Source organism: Castor canadensis, chromosome 14, assembly GCF_047511655.1.
Source record: "Castor canadensis chromosome 14, mCasCan1.hap1v2, whole genome shotgun sequence".
NCBI classification, from domain to species: domain Eukaryota; kingdom Metazoa; phylum Chordata; class Mammalia; order Rodentia; family Castoridae; genus Castor; species Castor canadensis.
In genome coordinates, this window is record NC_133399.1 from 28,308,337 (window position 1) to 28,329,227 (window position 20,891).

The 20,891-nt window shown below is 35.5% G+C and overlaps 1 pseudogene; it reads left to right on the forward strand.

The window, feature by feature from the left end:
• The first annotated feature begins 900 nt into the window (after nt 1-900).
• Nucleotides 901-2,723, forward strand: LOC141416202 (exostosin-like 2 pseudogene; annotated as a pseudogene).
• The last annotated feature ends 18,168 nt before the right edge of the window (nt 2,724-20,891 follow it).

Here is a 20,891-nt window from a genome sequence, read left to right on the forward strand (position 1 = left end):
TTAATCACAACTTCATTAATTACTGAAAAGAGACAGACATTCTCTGGATAAAAAGGGGACCCAATAAAGTTGCTATTAACCTTCATGCTGAGGCTGAGACACGGTATAGTGACTCACATAATTGCAGGCTCCAATGCCATTTGAGAACTTTGTCAGTGAGCCCAATATTTCCATCACCATGGAGTTCTTTATTTTTAAACACATCACAATCAGCGGTTTTGCCATTCTTCCCTTGGGGGACCACATGTTGTATAAGTGCAGTTATTGTCCCTATTCCATTAACAGGGGGTTTATATACATTATGCATATTTAGGTAGACGAATAACATGGAACAAAGTGTTCATTTTTTGAATCCCAATTCTGCACAATATCTCCTCTTCTGGAGCCAAAAGGAAATATTACTGTCTATTCAAGTTGAAATTTCATGGTGTGTTGTCATAAAATGATAATTGCAGGACAGGCTTTAGGGATAAAATTCATAGGAAATCTTAATATGAATATGTAGGTGACCATGACTGACTTTTATAGGTAAAACAAATGCAAGTGACTAAGAGTGAAATTGATTATGCCTTATCAATGGGAATACAGAGAACTACCCCATTCAAAATATTTTATGGAATTTCTCCCTTTTTTACATTGAGTGATGAACACAGATTTTGAAATCTTTGTCAGAACGATGAGTTTACAAGTTAAATGATATCCCTTTGTCAGTTAATTCCATTTGTAAGTTAAAGCATATGAAGTAGATGTATGAATTTCACATGTAGACATGATGGTGTAAACTGTGAAATAATATGTTTTACTTCAACAGGTGTTGTGCTCTGTATTACATAAATGAGCATGGGCACTTTTTAAATTATTTTAGGAAAATTATTTATTGATACATAAATCAGTAGTGACATGGACATGTTGACAGGAAAATCTACTCACCATATTCTTGAAAATATTTCTCTTCTTGTACAGGTATGCAAGATAGACGAATCATGCAAAGATACAAAGACCTCTAAGTCCATAAGTAAAGTTTCAGAACTCTATGAAATATTAGTTCTGAAGCAAATATTATAAAATGTTCATAGGCTATTATGGGCAGATGTGCCTATTAATAGTAATAATAGTTACATTAACCATTTTCTAAATGTAAATAAACATTTTAAGACAGTGGTCTCTTCTCTGGTTTAGAAAATGTCAAATAACATCATATACTGTTATTCTCATGATAAAGGTTTTGATCTTTGGTCATTTAAAAATACTCATAGTTAGGTACATTTCCAAATGGAATGCAAACTGCTGGCTAGCTAGTTAAAATTTAAAGCACTTTCTTATAGTAGACAATCATCATCCACATTTTACAAAATAAGGGCAATAATATTATATACATATGTGTACACATAATTTCGTTCTCCTTTTAAACATTTTTCCCATTTCAATCATTGTAATGCTTGGCGAAACATTGAGTTCCAGTATCCTTCATGTAGTGGAAGTGAAAGAATTTCATTCAGGCAGGCCGTGCATGTCCCAGGTTGTCCATCCAGATAGAGAGGCAGGGTGGAAGCACGCTGCTTAGTCTAAGGGGAAAAAAATAAATAAAAAGAAAAAGAAAAAGCGAGACATCCCTTGCATTTTATGCTAACCAAGCTGCAAGCAAATTAAGTCAGCCGGCCCACCACAGGAGTGCCAAAAGAGCCCATTCCTATCAAGCATTGAAGCCATAAGGAACGTTTTTAAAAAATTAATAGCACAACGAGGTTTGCCACATCTGCAAACTTCCTGGGAGAGTGATAGGGACTGGAGTGCTCCATTTCTCTTTGGTGGTCATCCTCCTGTTATTATTGGTAGCAGGGTCATGGACTAACTTACTTCCCAATGCCAGAGAAGACAAAATGCTGGCTTTGCATAGGGAGAGCAAATCCCAGGGCAAGACCTCCCTGGATTCTTTTACTGTCATCATGCAGATGTACAACAGAATGGATCTCTTATTAAGATTTTTGAATTATTATCAGGCAGCACCACAAGTGCACAAGGTGATCGTGGAATGGAACAATGTCAGAGAGAAGGGACCAGATGAGTTATGGAATTCTCTAAGACCACACCCTGTCCCTTTGATCTTTAAACCACAAACAGCAAACAGAATGAGAAATTGCCTCCAGGTCTTTCCTGAACTGGAAACCAGTGCAGTGTTAATGGTAGACGAAGACACACTCATTAGTGCCCAGGACCTTGTTTTTGTATTCTCAGTTTGGCACCAATTCCTTGACCATATTGTAGGAATTGTTCCTACAAAGCATGTTTCTACTTCTTCAGGCATCTATAATTATGGACGTTTTGAACTGCAGACACTGGGGTTTGGAAATGACCAGTACTCCATGGTACTGATCCCAGCCTCGTTCTTCAAGAGCAAACACTTTGAACTCTTTCAAAGACAGCCCACAGCTGTCCACACTTTGATTGATGAGACGCAAAACTGTGATGATTGTGCCATGAATTTTATCATCAACAAGCACACTGGGAAGGATTCAGGGATATTTGTGATACCTCTAAACGTTATCAGTTTGGAAAAAGAAAACAACAGCTATTCTGCGATGTGTGGCACAGAGCCAATCACTTTCTACAGAGATCTTTTTGTCTAAATAAGCTTGCTAATATCTACGATGCCCTTAAAATACTCCAACATTATGATCTCCCAGTTCGGTTTTCCCTATGCCAACCACAAAAGTAAACTGTGAAAGTAAAACAGACACAATCCTAACAGTTGCTAAGTGTTTGAGTGCTTCTCCATGCTATCTGCTTTTATTTTTAAACAATATCATGAACTGTTATCTATTCCAGAAGTCTCTATAATAGAAAAAAATACATGCATGCAGCACTTCTAGAATATAAAGTTCATATTCACTTCAAAAACCCAGATGCTGGTCTTGTGAAGATGCCTTCTTGTGAAGAGTTTGCTTCCAAGGTGACTTGACTCCTTGGTCAGCAGTTTTCCTGTTTGCATTCTGAGCCTCTTCTACAATTTCTTTGATTCCTGGCATTTGCCTTAAGGACCTATGTATAGCAAGCTGTTTCCAGGATCAGATACTCAAGAAAGGCATTTCTCAGCTTTTTCAGTTTCCTGTTGATTGTTCAGTTAAAGACTGCGGTGTAGGGAACAGCCATTCAAGGAGGGAATAGTCTCAATCCCATGTAAAAACCAAGAAAATTCATTGCTGTAATGATTTGCTGATGGCCCTTCTAACCAGAATTAATGCTACTCACCATGGTTTTGATGCAGCCGTCAGTGCTTTTATTTTTGTTGGTAAGCCTGCTGTGACTGGAGGGTAAGCTTTCATAGCTGAATGATGTCTCCTTTGCTTGATTTTTATGAGCATTTTCTGCATGGGTCACCAAAAAATGCAGCCTGTATTTCTTATGTGCAACTTTCATGTGGCAAGGGTAAATGTGTTACAGCATTTCATCACTGAGTCTCACCTTGAGGATGTACATTAATTCTTAATGTTTTGCATAAAGTATGCATTTAAGAAACATGGGTGAAAGAAGTTCTTAAAGAATGACTCTGTGGAAACTAGCAGAAATTAAACCCTGAGTATCAAAAGATCTTTATCGTTTAACATAGGTGATCTCATGGACACCGAACAGCTGTGTGGATTGCACACAGATGCTTGCATTCAGAATTTGGCTGCTTCTTTTTTTCAAAATAGAACCAAGGCACTGATCATCATGATGATATTTCAACTGGGAAAATCAGAACTGAGTAGTATCAGAGGAAGTCACATCAGTTCAAAGTTATGGTTGCCCACTTTATTACGTGAACGAGTATCTATATCCTGCCCAGTGTCTGTACGTAGTTCTTGTTCCTCTTGGCAAGGAACACTTAATTAGGCCTCTCTCTTTTCTCTTCTATTTCTCCTTTTTAAATACTGCCTTTGCATTCTCAAAATTGCAAAACTGTGAGAATAGTAGAAATAGTTATGGTTAATATTCCAAGAATGAGTTCATTATGCACTTAGTTCAGTAAATGTTATCTCTTTTCATTAGAGTGTATATGTTTCTTAATGTAATCAGATTTTAAAAAGGACTTTAAGCTTCAAAAATGACTATTTTCTGCTTTCTCCAATCTTGATAGTTTTTTTTTTGTTTTTTTGCCTCTTGGTATACCACTATCAGATAAATAAAATAAACTTTAACCATCCAGGTGTTCTCTATGTTCAAAAAAAAAAGAATTTCATCCATGTCAGCAAAAAGAGATATGGAAATCTACTTATTATAAATAAGAAAGTTGCATGTAAGTATTCAGGTTTGGGTCTTTCTTTGATGCTTTCATCTTCGACTCTAAATAAAAGGAATGTTGATTGGGTAAAAATGAAGCATATGATCAATGCTGGTATATAATATGGGATCAAGAAAAACAGAAAATGGAAATCTGTTTTACATAAGAATATTTTACTCATTTTATATGGAGTCAATATGAATAAGTCTGTATAAATTTTTAAATCAAATGTACTTCTTATCACTCATTAATTTTTAATTATTGATGGCTTCAATGAATAAAATGTTCAGTGATGGCATATATTATGCACATTTAACTACAAAACCTTGTAAAGGTTGAAATTCATTAATGCTTAGGATAGCTGTGAATATGAAATAAACACATGAATACAATGTTTAGGTCAACACCTACATGCTTTAGGGTGGGATATCAGAAAACAAAAGAATGATGAAAAATTCCTGGAAGACAAGGAGCATGTAGCAATGTGTTCTGATTAGAAATTATATCAACTTTGTGTTTTCATAATATGGTCCTTGCTACCACAGAGCCAGGATAAATAGCAAAGTCTGGAGAAGTTGTATCCTTGTCTTACAATGAAATATGGCATAATTACATACTTCTTAATTTCCTTCAATTACAATGATATTTTTCTTAAATGGGTATGAGATTATTTATTTTACATTTTTTAGATGAGTGAGTTATATATTATTTTTGGTTTATTTATTCATAGGTTCATACATTGTCTGAGTCATCTTTCCCCCTGCCCCTGCCCTCACCCTCTCCCCTTCACCATTCCTCTCTTCCAGGCAGAACCTGTTCTGCCCTCTTCTCCAATTCTGTTGAAGAGAAAACATAAGCAGTAATAAGAAAGATAGAGTTTTTGCTAGTTTGAGACAAGGATAGCTATACAGAGAGATTCCTAGCATTGCTTCCATGCACATGTGTATTACAACCTATATTGTAATACACGTGTTAAAATATGTGTAATTCTACTCTACCAGACGTCTTCATTACTTGCTGGTCACCTTCCCATAGTGACCTCTGTCAGTTTAAGACTACTGTATTAGCTCCTCTACAGTGGCACATCAAGCACTTTCAGGTTTTGGGTTTCCAAACTTTCACTATTCCTCATGTATGTGTTCTTCCCTTAGTGTGGGACCCAAGTCCAATAATATTACTGCATTTGTTTGAGGTCTTAAGTCCACATATGAGCAAGAGCACACAATTTTTGGTCTTCTGAGCCTGGCTCAGTTCCGTCCATTTACCTGCAAATGGTAAGATTTCATTCTTCTTCATGGCTGAGTAAAATTCCATTGTGTATAAATACCACATTTACATAACATTCATCAGTATTGGAGCTTCTTGGCTGTTTCCATACCATGGTTATTGTGAATAGTGCTGCAATATACATGGGTGTGCAGGTGCCTATGCAGTAACCCGAGTCAAATTCTTTTGGGTATATCCACAGGAGTGGGATTGCTGGATCATATGGCAGATCTATGTTCAGTTTTTTTAAGAAGCCTCCATATTGTTTTCCAGAGTGGTTGTACTAGCTTGCATTTACACCAGCAGTGTATGAGGGTTCCTTTTTCCCCACATCCTCTCCAACATTTGTTGGTGATGGTGTTTTTGATGATAGCAGTTCTAAGACCAGTGAGTGGAATCTTAGTGTTGTTTTGATTTGCATTTCTTTTATGGCTAGAGATGGTGAGCTTCAGGTCTGATATTAAGGTCCTTGATCCATTTTGAGTTGATACTAGTACAGGGTGATAAAAATGGATCTAGTTTCAGTTTTCTTCGGGCAGATGACCACTTTTCCCAGCAACATTTGTTGAAGAGGCTTTCTGTTTTCTATCATATGTTTTTGGCACCTTTGTCAAAAATTAGGTGGGCATAGCTGTGTGGATTAATATCTGGGTCTTCTATTTTGTTCCACTGGTCTTCATGTCTGTTTTTGTGCCAGTACCATGCTGTTTTTATTGCTATTGCTTTGTAGTATAGTTTGAAGTCAGGTAGTGTTATACCTCCATCATTGCTCTTTTTACTGAGTACTGCCTTGGCTATTCACAGTCACTTGTGTTTCCAAATGAACTTTAGAATAGGTTTTTCAATCTCTATGAGAATGTCATTGGGATTTTGATGGCAATTGCATTAAATATGTAGATTGCTTTTGGTAGTGCAGGCATTTTTACTATGTGAACTCTACCAATCTATGAGCATGGAAGATCTTTTACACCTTCTATAGTCTTCCTCTATCTCTTTCTTCAGAGGTTTGTAGTTCTCCTTGTAGAGGTCATTCACATCCTTTGTTAAGTTTACTCGTAGGTGTTTGATTTTTTTTTGAGACTATTGTAAATGGTATTGTTTTCCTATATTTTTTCTCAATTTGTTCAATGTTGATGTATAGAAAACCTAATGGTTTTTGCAAGTTGATTTTGTATCCTGCCACTTGCTGAAGTTGTTTATGGTGTGTAGGAGCTTTGGGGTTGAGATTTTGGGTCTTTAAGGTATAGAATCATGTCATCTGCAAATAGGGATATTTTGACAGTTTCTTTACCTTTTTGTATTCCTTTTATTTCTTCTTCTTGCCTAATTGCTCTGGCTAGGAATTCCAGGACTACACTGAATAGAAGTGGGAATAGTGGGCACACTTGTCTCATTCCTGATTTTAAGGGAAATGGTTTCAGTTTTTCACCACTAAGTATGATGTTGGCTGTAGGTTTGTCCTACGTAGACTTTATAATATTGAGGACCATTGTTTCTATTCCTAGTTTTCTTTTATCATGAAGTGGTGCTGAATCTTATCAAAATTTTTTTCCTGCATCTATTGAGATGATGAAGTGGTTTTTATGTTTGCTTCTATTGATGTGCTGTATTACATTTATAGATTTATGTGTGTTGAACCACTTTTGCATCCCTGGGATGAAGCCGAATTGTCATGGCAAATAATCTTTCTGATATGTTGTTGGCTTCGGTTTGCCATTATTTTATTGAGGATATTTACATTCAGGTTCATTAAGGAGATTGGCCTATAGTTCTCCTTTTTGGAGGTGTCTTTTCTGGTTTTGGTATGAGTGTAATACTGGCTTCATAGAATGAGTTAAGCAGTGTTCCTTCCCGTTCTATTTCATAGAAAAGTTTAAGGAGAGTTGGTATTTGTTCTTCTTTAAATGTTTGATAGAATTCAGCAGAGACTCTATCAGGTCCTGGACTTTTCTTTTATGGGAGGCTCTTTATTGCTGTTTCAATTTCATTTTGTGTTATAGATCTACTTAGGTTATTAATATCCTCTTGGTTCACTTTTGGATGGTCTTAAGTATGTAGAAATTTGTTTATTTCTTCAAGATTTTTTTTTTTTGTCTTTTTCTTTTTTGGTGCTGGGATCGAACCCAGGGCCTCAGGCATGCTAGGCAAGCGCTGTACCACCGAGCTACATCCCAGCCCTTCTTCAAGATTTTTAAATTAATTGGAATATAGGTTCTCAAAGTAGTCTCTGATGATTCCTTGGATTTCTGTGTTTTTTGATGTTAACTCCCCTTTTGCATTTCTGATTTTACTGATTTGGGTTTTTTCTCTCCTCATTTTATTCAGATTTGCCAGGGGTCTGTCACTGTTGTTTATTTTTTCAAAGAACCAGCTTTTGTTTACTTGGCTCTTTGTATGGTTTGTTTTTGGTCTCTAATTCATTAATTTTGGCCTTATTTTTATTATTTCTCTCTTTCTGCCAATTTGGATTTTGCTTGTTCTTGTTTTTCTAGGCTTTTTAGATGTATCATTAGGTCCTTGATTAGAAATCTTTCTGTCTTTTTAATATATACACTCATGGCTATAAACTTTCCTCTTAGGACTGCCTTTGCTGTGTCACTTCCTGGGATGTTAAAACTCCCCTTTTATCTAATCCATGACCCACTGATCATTGAACAATGTGGTGTTCAGCTTCCAATCATTTCCATATTTTCTGCTGTTGTTTTTGTTGTTGAGTTCTAGTTTAATGCATTGTGATCAGATAGAATGCATGGGATTATTTCCATTTTCTTATATTTGCTAAGGCTTGCTTTGTGCCCTAAGATATGATCAATTTTGGAGAAGGTTCCATGGACTGCTGAGAAGAATGTATTTTGTGCAGAATTTGGATGAAATATTTTGTACACATCAGCTAGGTCCATTTGAACTATGGTGAGATTTAGTTCTAGAATTACTTTATTGAGTTTTTGTTTGGATGATCTATCTATTGGTGATAGGGAAGTATTAAAGTCTCCCCCTACCAGTGTACTGGAGTCTATATGTGGTTTTAAGTCCTTTAAAGTATGTTTTATCAAATTGGGTGCATTGATGTTGGGTGCGTATAGGTTAATAATTATTATTTTCTTTTGGTGTATTTCTCCTTCTATTAGTATTGATTGTCTTTTTTAATCTCATTTGATCAATGTAAGTTTGAAGTCTACTTTAAGGTAAGTATTGCTACTCCTGCCTGTTTTTGATTTCCATTGGCTTGGTATATCTTCTTCTAGCCTTTCACCCTAAGCCAGTGTTTGTTTCTGTCAATGAGGTGGGTCTCCTATAAAGAACAGTTTATTGAATCTTCTTTTTTAATCCAGTTGGCCAAATGGTATCTTTTGATGAAGGAGTTATGTCTGTTGACATTCAGTGTTAATATTGATAGGTATGAGGTGATTACTGTCATTTAGTTGTTTTTGTTGCTTAAGGGTTTGATTGTGTGCAGCTGTATCAATGCTACTCTCTCATTCCTTGTCTTTTCCTCTCCTGTGGTTTTGTACTGCCTGATCTTTCATGGTTTTGTTTGCTTTCATCTTCTGTGTACAGAATTCCTTTGAGAAACTTTTGTAGTGGTGGCTTGGTAGTCATATATTGTTTTAGTGTCTGTTTATTGTGAAAGACTTTTATTGCTCCATCTATTTTCAATGACAGTTTTGTTGGGTAGAGTATCCTAGAGTTGTAGTTATTTTCATTCAGTACCTGGACAACCTCACTCCATGCCATTCTTGCTTTTAAGGTTTCCATAGAGAAATCTGCTGTGATTTTGGTGGTCTTGTCTTTATAAGTTATTTGTATTTTCCCCATTATAGCCTTCAATATTCTTTCTCAATTCTGTGTGTTTGTTGTTTTAATGATAATATGTTGTGGGCAGATTCTATTTTCTTCAAGTCTGTTTGGTGTCCTGGAGGCTCCCTGTATCTGAATGGGCATAAGTTTCTCGAGTTTTGGGAGATTTTCTGTTATTGTTTTATTGAATATATTATGAATGCCTTTTGCTTGGCCCTCTTCTCCTTCTTCAGTGCTCATGATTCTAAGGTTTGGTTTTTTGATGTAATCAGTGAGTTCTTGCATAATCCTTTCATAGTTCATGAGTTCTTTCACTAACAGTTCTTCAGTTTTTCATTTAATATCTACTTTATCTTCAAGTTCTGAGATTCTGTTTTCCACTTTTTGTAATCTGCTGGAGTGGCCTTCCACTGTGTTTTGTGTTTCTGTTTGATTCTTTTATCTGAGGTTTTCCATATCATGGGTCTCTTCCTCATTAATATTTTCTATTTTCATCTTTAATTCATTTATCTCTCTAATAGTGTCCTCTGGCTCTTATGAGTTCATTTATTTGTATCTCTGTCTTCTTGAATTCTTTATTTTTGTTGTCTTGAAATTTCTTGAGGTGCACATTTTGGTTAACTGCTTCTGGTATTTCTCCATGAAATTCTCAGTGATTAATTCCATGATTTCTTCTTTGAGAGTGTTTTTGTGGGCATTGATGGTTTCCTCGGTGCTGTTTATCTTTGTTTTGTTGGGGTCAGGAACTGGGTATCCATTTTCTTCACTTCTCTCTGAATCCTGTGTTAAATTATTTTTTTGAGAAGAATGGTCTCCACCCCTTTTTCTTCTTCCCATTGCTCCACTTAGTACTGTGCAACCATATTGTTGATAAGACAGTTGGTGGTTTTAGTTACCTGTTTTTTTCCCTTGATTTAATTTTTGTTCTGTGGCTGTCTTGGTTCTTAGCTAGGTTGATGTGCTATTTCTGTCCCAGGTCTCAGAGTAATTTAGTAATAACTAATTCACAGGTTCAATATTCAACCAGTAGTTTATATGCTGTATAAAAGACCCCTTGGTGGTAATATCTATAAGTAGTGGGAGTTGGAGGGTTAATGTTTGTGAGGCTAGCTATAGAAATTTGGGGAGTTGGATAGGTCACACTAAAAGGGGTGGTGGGAAGTGGGGTGTGTGAATGGGAGAAGAAGTTCAGGAGCTTCTGGTTTTTGTGGTCCTGTGTGTGTTTGGATGAATTTATGTTGTTGTAGTGGAGGGTGCTGTGTCAGAGATTGCAGGGGTTTAGGGTTTTATGAAGTTGGTATAGTGGATTGATCATCAGGTAATGAGTGTGAAGGAGGAAGGGGCAATCTGGTGACAGGTTGGGGAGAATGGGAGGGGAAAGGGAGGGCCAGGAAAAAGAGTGGGTGAGAAGGGGCAGAGCAAGTTGTTGTGAAGGAGAACAATGGACTTTAGCACAGGAGAATGAGGGAAAGTGAAGGGGCTGAGAGTGGGGATGTGAAGATGATGATGGTAAAGTTGATAGTATAGACAGAGGAAAAAATAGGAATATAAATCAAAATGGAATCCACACAATAACAAAACAAACAAAAAACTGAGGAAAACAAAGAAAGAAACAAACAGAAAACACCAGGTTAAGGAACTATAGAATTTCAGTCTTAGTTTAAGTTCTGGAGTTACTTTTCCAGCATCCAGTCCTGGAGAAGCTCTGATGTGCTCTCACCAGGCTATTTGCCTGTTTGCAGTGTTTTGTTCTTCTGTCTACCAGTTAAATTTATTTGTGAGGTGAGGTAGGTTTGCCAAATCAAGTAGGGTGGTCACAGCTATTGATTTCCCCATCTGATAGCTGTGTTCCCTTCAGCTGCAGCTGCTTGGTCAGCAACTCACCAAGTGAGGTGGGGCAGTTCAGTTTTGGGTGCAGGTCAGGTTCAGGAGATCATCTCTGTAGTCCACTACTTGCCCTGCTTTGGAGGTGACTTTTTGCTGTGTTTCTTTACTGGGATTTCCACACTGGGGGTTTATTTCTTTGCCTCACCCCTTTTCTCAGGGGCAGGTTCAGTGTTCCATCAGCCCCCTCCCTGTCCATGTGTTATGATGGTTTGCTGTTTGTTTTTTAGTCTTGTGGGGCAGTTTTGTTTTTGGTGTTGCTCACTGGCTCAGGAGATGATCTCTGTGATCCACTTCCTGCCCTGCTTTGCAGAGTAGCTTATCGTCTGCCTGCTCTCATCCTTTCCTGTGTTTGTTTACTGATAGTTTGGCACTGAGACCATCTCCTTGCACTCCCCTTTTCTATAGTGCACTTTCAGCATTTTTTCCTCTCTGCTGTTGTGCTAGATTACAGTTTGCTCTTTGTTACTCAGTTTTGTTAGGTGGGGTCAGTCTGGCCAGGGGCTGTTCTGGTTCATGTTCCCAGGGGTGGCTGGGGAAGTTCCACATGGTGCGTGATACTCACCTATTTGTTCTGTCAAATGGTTTGGAGCTGGCAGTGGTGGTTTTGGCAGGACTGGCGGCAGCAGCAGCAGTGAGAAATGGCTCCAAATTTTCTCAGTGTAATGTGGCTTGGGGAAGAATTCCCCAGGCAAGGAGTTCAGTGTGTCAAAGGTTTGATTCTGGTTGGTGCTTTATTTCCATTTGATGGAGGAAGGAAAAGAGAAGGAAAGGAAAAAGAAAAGAGGAAAGAAAAAAATCCTTGTTGGGAAGGAGGGATTCCCTGGGGCTGGAGTCACCTTAGTGGCTGTGCAGCAGGTCACAACTCTTGGGTGCAATTAGAGGCTGATTTGTGGGTCAGTCTTTGAATTTTTCCTGCACCTAGTGTGATGGGAATTATTATTTTGGCTAGAAGTCTGAGTTACCTAGGTGTGGCTCCAACTTTTCAGGGAGTTTTGGAGTCACAGATGTTAGGCTTTCTGCTTCTGCACCCTAGTTGCCACCTTGGATTCTCCAAGTGGGTTATATTTAGCTTTGATTGTGGACTTGTTATTGCTAATGCTTTTGGTCTTCCAACATGGTTTAGTTGAGTGTAATTAAATTAGGTGTTTTAGAAGGAGGTGAATAACACATAAACCATTAATGAATAAGTGTAATATGATTGGGTTTTTCCCAAATGAGAAATGTTGCTACTGTTATGTGACTCTCCAATATGACTTATTTACTTATAAGTACTTTAGTTAAAAATACATAGCGTCTTTGATGCATTTTTATTCATGTAATTTTTTCAGTAGCATTGATTTTTAGAAGGGGTATCATTAGGAAAGAAGTCAAGAATTTAACCTATATCTCAGAATTAAATTCATGGGCTTCTCAGAAGACTGTGAGAACCTTCAGCCTGTGGAAATCTTTGGCAAAGTTAGAAATGGTACATATAGATCTGCTAATGTTGTCTCTTAGGACACAGTACTTTTGTAGTTTATGGCTTTAATTTCCTTATACTTTTTACAGTAGAAAGGGATTCCAGAGGTGTAATGGGTATAGAATTTGGAGTTTTATAAATAGGTATGAATTTAGTTTATGAAGTTTCTTTATAGAAGTTGATGATACTGATGTTTGTCGCAGTCTGTGAGTATAAATAACATCACTCTGAATGTAAAAACTGTAATTAAAATGTTTGATATGATTCAAGTGTTGCTGTGTACATTTTATCAGAAGGAGTGAAAATAAAGAAATAAATGGGAGACAATAAAGTTCCCAGACTCAAATGAATACAAAATCTAACCTACTAGAACCTTTGAAACATGAGAAAGGCAGCATAAGACATGTTTATAGTTATGGGCAAAAAAATACCAAAATACTAATAATGAAATTATTAAGGGTCAAATGAAAAAGGAGTACAAATGGCTAATAAACACATGAAGAAATGACCAACACACTTAACCATAAAGGAACTGCAAATAAAAACTGAATTGATATTCCATCTCACTCCAGTCAGAATGGCTATCATCAAGTAAACAAAAATATCCCAACAAATTCTAGTGAGAATGTCACAAAAAGTGACATTCATAAACCATTTTGGTAATGGGATCTGGTGCAGCCTCTATGAAAATCAGTATCAAGGTTCATCAAAAAATCAAAAATAGAATTACCTTATGATCCTACTGTATGACCCTTGGACCTACATCCAGAAGAGTGTAAATCAACATACAAGAGAGATATCTTCAACACATATGTAATAGCACTGTAAGTCATGGCCAAGCTGTGGAATCAGCCCAGGTGCTCAAAAACAGCTGATGGATAAAGAAGATGAAGTGTATATATACAAATTGGAGAAATACTCAGTAGTAAAATATCATGAAATCATGTCATTTGTAGGAAAAGAAACAGATCTAGAGGTGATTTAATGAGATAAATAAGTCATGTTCTAAAAAACAAATATTGCATGCTTTTGCTATGTTTTGAAATTTATGACTGAAATTATAATAATAGCTATTATAATGAGACAAGAGTGTGAAACAGAGGTTACTAGGGGATGAATCAGCAGGACGTAGAAAAATGAAAGGAGATTTTATTGGGGGGTTAAAATGATTAAATTAAGTTACACACACATGTATATGAAGATAGTGTAATGAAACCCATCAAATATAATTTGGAAAGTGGAAGAATGCATACCTAAGAGAATACTATAGAGGGTATGAAAATTTTCAAATTTCACTGAATGCATTTATAGAACTATCACAATAAAATCCCCTGTTTATGTGTACTATTAATGATTCATACTAAAATCAGAACTAGCAAATAGTGGGCAAATAAAATATGTTGGATTATCTAAGTACATTTTATATTTTCAAATTCTCCTGGGCTCTCAATACTTGTGACAATTTTGTTCCTCAATACCTTCACTATTTCCTTAGTGACTGAGTGCTTTAAAACTCACAATAGCAAAATATTAATTAGCTTCCAAATATAAATTTCATATCCCATACATTGTGGAGTTGTTTCTTTTTCTGTTTACTTCCATTAAGCAGTATGACCAGAAAGAGCTGGAGAGATTTGCACAAATTCTGCATACAGGAAACACCTCACTGATATAGGAAGATCATTTTCTGAAACCATCCCTGGGTTCTGTCTCCTGTACAGGAGCAAATATAAATATCTCACATGCAAGATAAATTTTTTGCAAAACTATCACTGCTGGATTATTGCTGGATATAGTTTAGAGACATTTTTAGTGGGACATTTTAAGAAAAAGAAGATGGAAGGTGTGCATGTGCCTCCAGTGCGTGGACTTGTATTCAAACCCCACTACCACCAAAAAATACAGATGAGAAAGAATAGAAAAGTTTGCCAGGCACAATGGGTCCTCAGGGAGGCAGCAATAGGGAAGATTATGATTCAAGTCCAACATGGGCAAAACGTTAGCAAGATCTCTGTCTAAATATGTTAGCTGTGCATCTTGACATGCACGTGTGATCTCAGTTATGTAAGAGTCATTCGTTGGAGAATTATATTTTTATTGAGAAAACAAATGGACGTGAATAATAGTGAAATTGAGTGTTCATTACTTTGGAAATCAAGTAACTATCCTCCACTGCTATAATCTGTGGAAATTTGAGCTTGTATATGGATAGAAGGGCAGAAGAAAATATAAAGTCTTGTGCTCATAATGATCATTTAATGATGTCTCTCCTTCAAGTCAAATAGTCATCTATTGCATTTGAAGTTTTTGTGTGTAATTCACAAAGAGACTTAATTCTATACACATACGTGAATTTGTACATTTCACAGACAGTAGGTATTTTGTTGAATATTGTATGTGTTTTAGCCACACAGATCATTTCTTAAAAAAACTACTTGTGGACATATAAGTTAATAATGACATGAAAACTCTTAAAAATCAAAATTGTGACAGCAGTTGATTTTGAGGAAAGAATATGTAGGAAAACATTGTCATGTGGAAATTCTAAGAACTCAAATTTCATAGAATATTTCATATCTCATTAAATATTTATAATGCAAAAAAATAGTATCAGATGCTTATATTATCCATTTCATACGCAGTTTTATTGAAAATGAGAGGTAACATTAATGAACCACTTACAAATACAGGAAATATTCAAAGTCAGTCTTTCTCAATTTGTGTATAAGTAACAGCCACCAAGAACTTCACCTGCAGATAAGCTGATTAAAATTATGAATCATTTTTAAATGCCAGGGAATATTCAAATTTAAGGTTATCAAATTTGTTGTAAGAAAGAGTCACTAAGAAATTTATCTGCAGATCAGCTGATTAAGCTGGATTTGCTCTTAGGCTAGAGTGTCAGAATATTTTAAAATATTCCCTCGATTAATGTTGCTGAAAAATATGGGCTTACAAAAATTAAAGAATTTGTTTTTGCTGTGCTATGAATCCAACTTGAGGCCTTGCCCATGCCAGGCAAGTTCTCTACAACTGAGCCATACCCTAAAGCCCAGAAAAAATTTAAAGCTTCTTAAAATAGCTGTACAAGTGGAGAATTATTGATGCCTTCTTGCAAATGATGAACTTCGAGGAGTGCTTACATTATCTCCTGTGCTTCCCTCTTTTTCTTTCCTTCCCAATGACATCATTGCAAGAAATGATGAAATTAAGAACCCCATTGTTTTCACATAGCCAAAATCAGAGAATTTAAATCAGTGTTTCTGGGAGGGTTTTCATTAAAATCTATTACCTGGGGCAAAGAACAGTGGGAATCAAACCTGGGTTTTGGAGTTGTCCATGATGCTGACATCCTCTTCTGTAACTGAGATGGTTATGATCAACTAAACATCCTGACATTTTGGTACTACAAAATAAAAATCAAGAAAAATAAAAATAGTACACCTATATGTTCACAACACCTAGATTATTGATTTTATATGAGGCTTGCATGATAAACCAGTATATTATAAAACGTGTCAAAAAGTATGATTTCCCTACCTTTTCACAATCTTATTTTAGTTTTGGATGAGCATCTTTTAATAATATGAAGGAATTTCCTTGTGATAGCTCCATACATGACTTTATTTCTTTTTAATCATTGACTTTTGTGATTTGCATTAATGCCACATTTTGATAGTGATGTCACTGATGCACATAAGATTATGTGCATTAGCTAAACAATATTGATAAAATCCTACTAAGGCCAAAAATAAGAATTATGTATTAAATATTTATTTAATAACAAATGAAAGCAGTCAGTTGATACTTTCTGTGATTGAGGATAGTAACTAAGAAAATATAAGCAGAAGAACTGAGTCTAATGGAACTTTCTTCAGCTGTTCAAAGCGGGAGCAGAAACTGTAGACCTCAAACCATCATTACATAAATTTTGTAAGATTATGGAAATAAAGACACAAAAGATTTTCTGTGATTATAACACATGAAAACAACATCAACACCAAGATTAAGTGAATCAAATGTGAAAACATGATGGATTTATGGGTGTTTTAATACATTATTCATGGATTTAATGATGGTTAATATTCTCAATTAAATTATTTACTGTACCAACAAGAGCAACAAAAAGAGAACCAGAACTTGAGCAGCAATTTATTTTTATAAAGGAATTTAGAAAACCAAGAATGAGTAAAAATTCCTTGGAGAAAAATGTCAGAAATGTGTATTCTCTGATCATGAAACGTGTACTTTAGTGCTCAGAAAATGCCATGCTAACTTTGCAGAGGTTCTGTGACTATTCTACACTAGAGATAACAGAACTCTATTAATTCACACAATCTCAAACCATAAACTAAAATGTTACACGTTTCCTTCTCTCAGGTCATGCCATTCGTCAGTAAAAGCGTCTGAACTAGATGCATGTGTTTGGAGACAAAAGACCACTTGATAATGTGAACTAATTTATTTGGAGGTCAATAGATGTTGTGTTTTCTAGAAAATAAATGAACTGTAAGCACTTTTTAAGTAAGTTATTTTGGAAGAAACTGGTTTTGGAGATGGGATCACCTACAGTGTTTGAGAATTCAAATTCTTTAGGTAAAAGTTCAGCTCTCTATAACATTAATTCTGATGCAAATATCAAATGTTCATCTGCTTACATGGGGTGTTGCCATTATTGACTGGGATAATAGTTAATACTTATGGAAAATTATCTAAATGTAAAGAAATATTGTAAGACCATGGTTCTCAAATCTGATTAAAAGGGGGATAAAAACTTCAATTGCTGTTATTCTGTTGATACTTGGGTCAGGGCTTGTGGATATATTCAAATATACATAGGTACATATATTTATTAATGAGATCAAAACCACTGGTTACTTAATTGAAATATTTAATGTACTTTATTGAAACAAAAATATAAGCTAGGTAATCATAAACCCTATTTTACAGATGAGGGGGAATAATGGTACTTACACCTGTGTATAAATTATTTATTCTTCTTCTGTTGCATTTTTACCAATTTAATTATTGTAAGATGACAAAATAATGATTGCCAGTCTCTTGTAGTGGAAGCAAGATATGTGTACTCCTTGTAAGGAAAGATGGATGTAAAAATATTAGAAATAACAAAGTGGGTCACCGTCCTGAGGTTTGTGTCTTTCCAGGAAGTTAAAGTCTTTAACTGCAAATAAGAGGAATTTTGATCAGGGAAACATTGAATCCTATGACAATGCTGACATGAAGCAAGAGATTAAGAGAAAGGAAAAATGAAAATCTGTATTACATATAAGATATTATATTATTTTACTGATATTATATGTAGTCAATGGAAATAAGCCTGTATATATATATGCTTATTAAAAATTAAAAGTATTTGTATTCATTGATTAGTTTTTAGTCTTTGACAGGTGCTGTGAACAATCATGCCACATTTGTGTTTAGTGATATCATACAATTGCATGTACCTAATTACAAAACCTTCTATAAATTTGAGGTTCATTACTAATAAGGATAGTTGTGTCTTACCAAATAAACACATCAAAACAATGCTTGGGTCAGCATCTTTTAAGGAGAGATATTCAGAAAACCTAAATATTTTGAAAAATTCCTGAGACATGTCATAACACAACTAATTCAGATTAAAAGTCATATCAATTTTAGTTTGGTGTATAGACACTGCAACCATTTCTCTTATGTAATGTTGGTAAATATTCTATGCCTAGAAAAATTGTATTATTTTCTTAGGATAAAATATGGCATAATTATGAACTTCTTAATTTCCTTCAGTTAGATTGAAAGAAATGGGTATGGGGCTGTTTATTCTACATTTTGTCTTTAAAAAGCAGTTGTATTTTACTGTGATCATAAACTTGACATGTCCAATGTGCTCATTCTTCCAATGTTGCTCAGTTCAGTGTCTCTTAATTTGGTGTTTATAGATGGAGGTGAATAACACAGAAATCATTAATGAAAGAGTTTTAAGACTGGGTTTTTCCCAACTGAGAAATGATGCTATATGTGTAGCAAATGGAGTACTTGTATTCAAGATATGTAGACTCCTGGATGCATTTTTATTTGTTTTATTTCCTTAATTTTTTCTCTTTCTAAAGGAAACTGAGCAATATAGAAGCAAAAAAAAAATCTAACACATCCCTCAGAATTCCATCTCTTGGGACTCTCAGGGAAGCTGACCTTCTTCCTGTCCTGTATGGGTGGTCCTGTCCATGTACCTGGTCACTATGCTTGGGAATCTGCTCATCATGCCTGGTTTGTGGCTATCTGTCTCCCTCTACATTGTCCTGTCATTATGAACCCCCATATTTGTGTTTTCTAAGTTTTGTGTCTTTTTTACTGAGCCTGTTTGAATCTCAGCTGCACAATTTATCTTCCAATCTCCCTGCTGAAAGTATGTGGAAATTGCTAATTTTCTTGTCATCTTTCCCAGCTCCTTAGCCTTCTTCGTGCTTTTAACTTTGGTAATAATGCTGTTGTGTATTTTGTTGCTGTCATACTTGGTGTTTTTCCCATCTAGCGATTGTTGGGTCATACTACAAAATTATTTCCTGTACTATGAAAATCTTATCATCTAGTGGGATGTATAAAAACTTTTCCACTTGTAGGTCACCCCTGTTGTTTATTTATTCTTTGGAACTGCCCTTAGAGATTACTTTGATTCAGCTGTTTTCCATTCTTCTGGAAACCATGTGGTATTCTCATTTATGTATTGTGTAGTGACCCCCATGTTGAATCTTTTCATCTATATCCTGAGAAATAGGGACATTAGCAGTGCCCTGAAGAAGCTCTATAGGAGGATATTTGTATCTCAGGTCTTGTGACTTCCATAAGTACATCATTTGGAAAAGTTACAAAACCTGAACACCAGTAGCTACAAATACTTTCTCTTTGGTTACATTAATTTTGAAGGTTATGGCTTTCTTCATTATTTTTACAGAAGAAAAGTGTTTTATTACCAGGTTGGTGACTGGAAAATTTGGAAATTTTTAAAGGGGTATATAGTTTTGATTCACAAATTTCAACAATTTCTAGAGATTGATGTTAGCTACAAAATGTGAATGTAAATATTTTCCAAACTGCTATTGAAAGTGTTTGATATCATACATGTGCTATAATTTGTTCTTTACTATAAAAATGTTAATAAAAAGCTGATCAAACTGTAAAAAAAAGTAAGAAATCAGAAGATTGAATAGTAGTATATTACCTTCTTCATGTGTAGAGGACAAACACAAAAAGTTTTGTGTAATTTTCTTTAATTCTTTCTGTATTATTCTTATGTTAAGGATAACATGAATCAGTTTCTCTATGACCTCATTGCATTCCAAGGTCCTATAATAATCAATAATTAGCTTCATTTTCTGCTCTTCACTTTCATCATTACAGTCCACATGAAACAAACTTTTGTTCCACCTCCATGGTTGTCTCTGTCCATAGCTTCTAGGTCACATTTTACATATCAATCTTCAGTATGGACACCCTGAGGTAGTTGATAGGTGTTCTATCCATAGCATTGAACGTGACTCAGAAGAGATAAGGTACCAGCCAGCAAATGCAGAGGGAAGAAAGAATGGAGGCAGGAGAATTGAAATCTTCTCTCCTTATCATGAGACATGGAAGTTTTGGACTTAAAATGAGAAGCTACCAGTATGAAACTCTCTGTGTCTATGAATATGAAGTGTTTCTAGTTGGTTGTCAATGATTCCCAAAACTTTTCATTCAAAATTTTGTCTTTCTTTCATACTTTTACACCATACTATTGACATTACATCCACAATGGTGGAACATGCAGGTTTGAAATCTGTTTCTACTCAGTCAAAGAACATTATACTGATTATGAGGTTGGTAGTAACCAGGTCAATGTGGTTCCTGATGTTGGGGGAGTTTTAAATGCCAGCATGTGATTTCACTGTTCCATACGATTTGCATCATTTCTTCTGCACAATCTTTCCCAAGTTTAAGTTCTTATATTGTCGTTTCTAGAAATTGAGCTCAAATTTTCCTGTAATTAATATCAATTGTGTAGAAGAGTGAATAGGTATTTCAATTAATCTGAATCTAGTCAGGAAAATTCTATCATATAGTCAATTTGGCAACTCCAGGAAACAATTCAATCTGTTGTCTCTACCACTCACTGGGTTCTTGCCTTGGAGAGTTCAAGGTGGATCAGGGAAAGCAATCTCAACTGCCTGAAGGATATCTTAGATT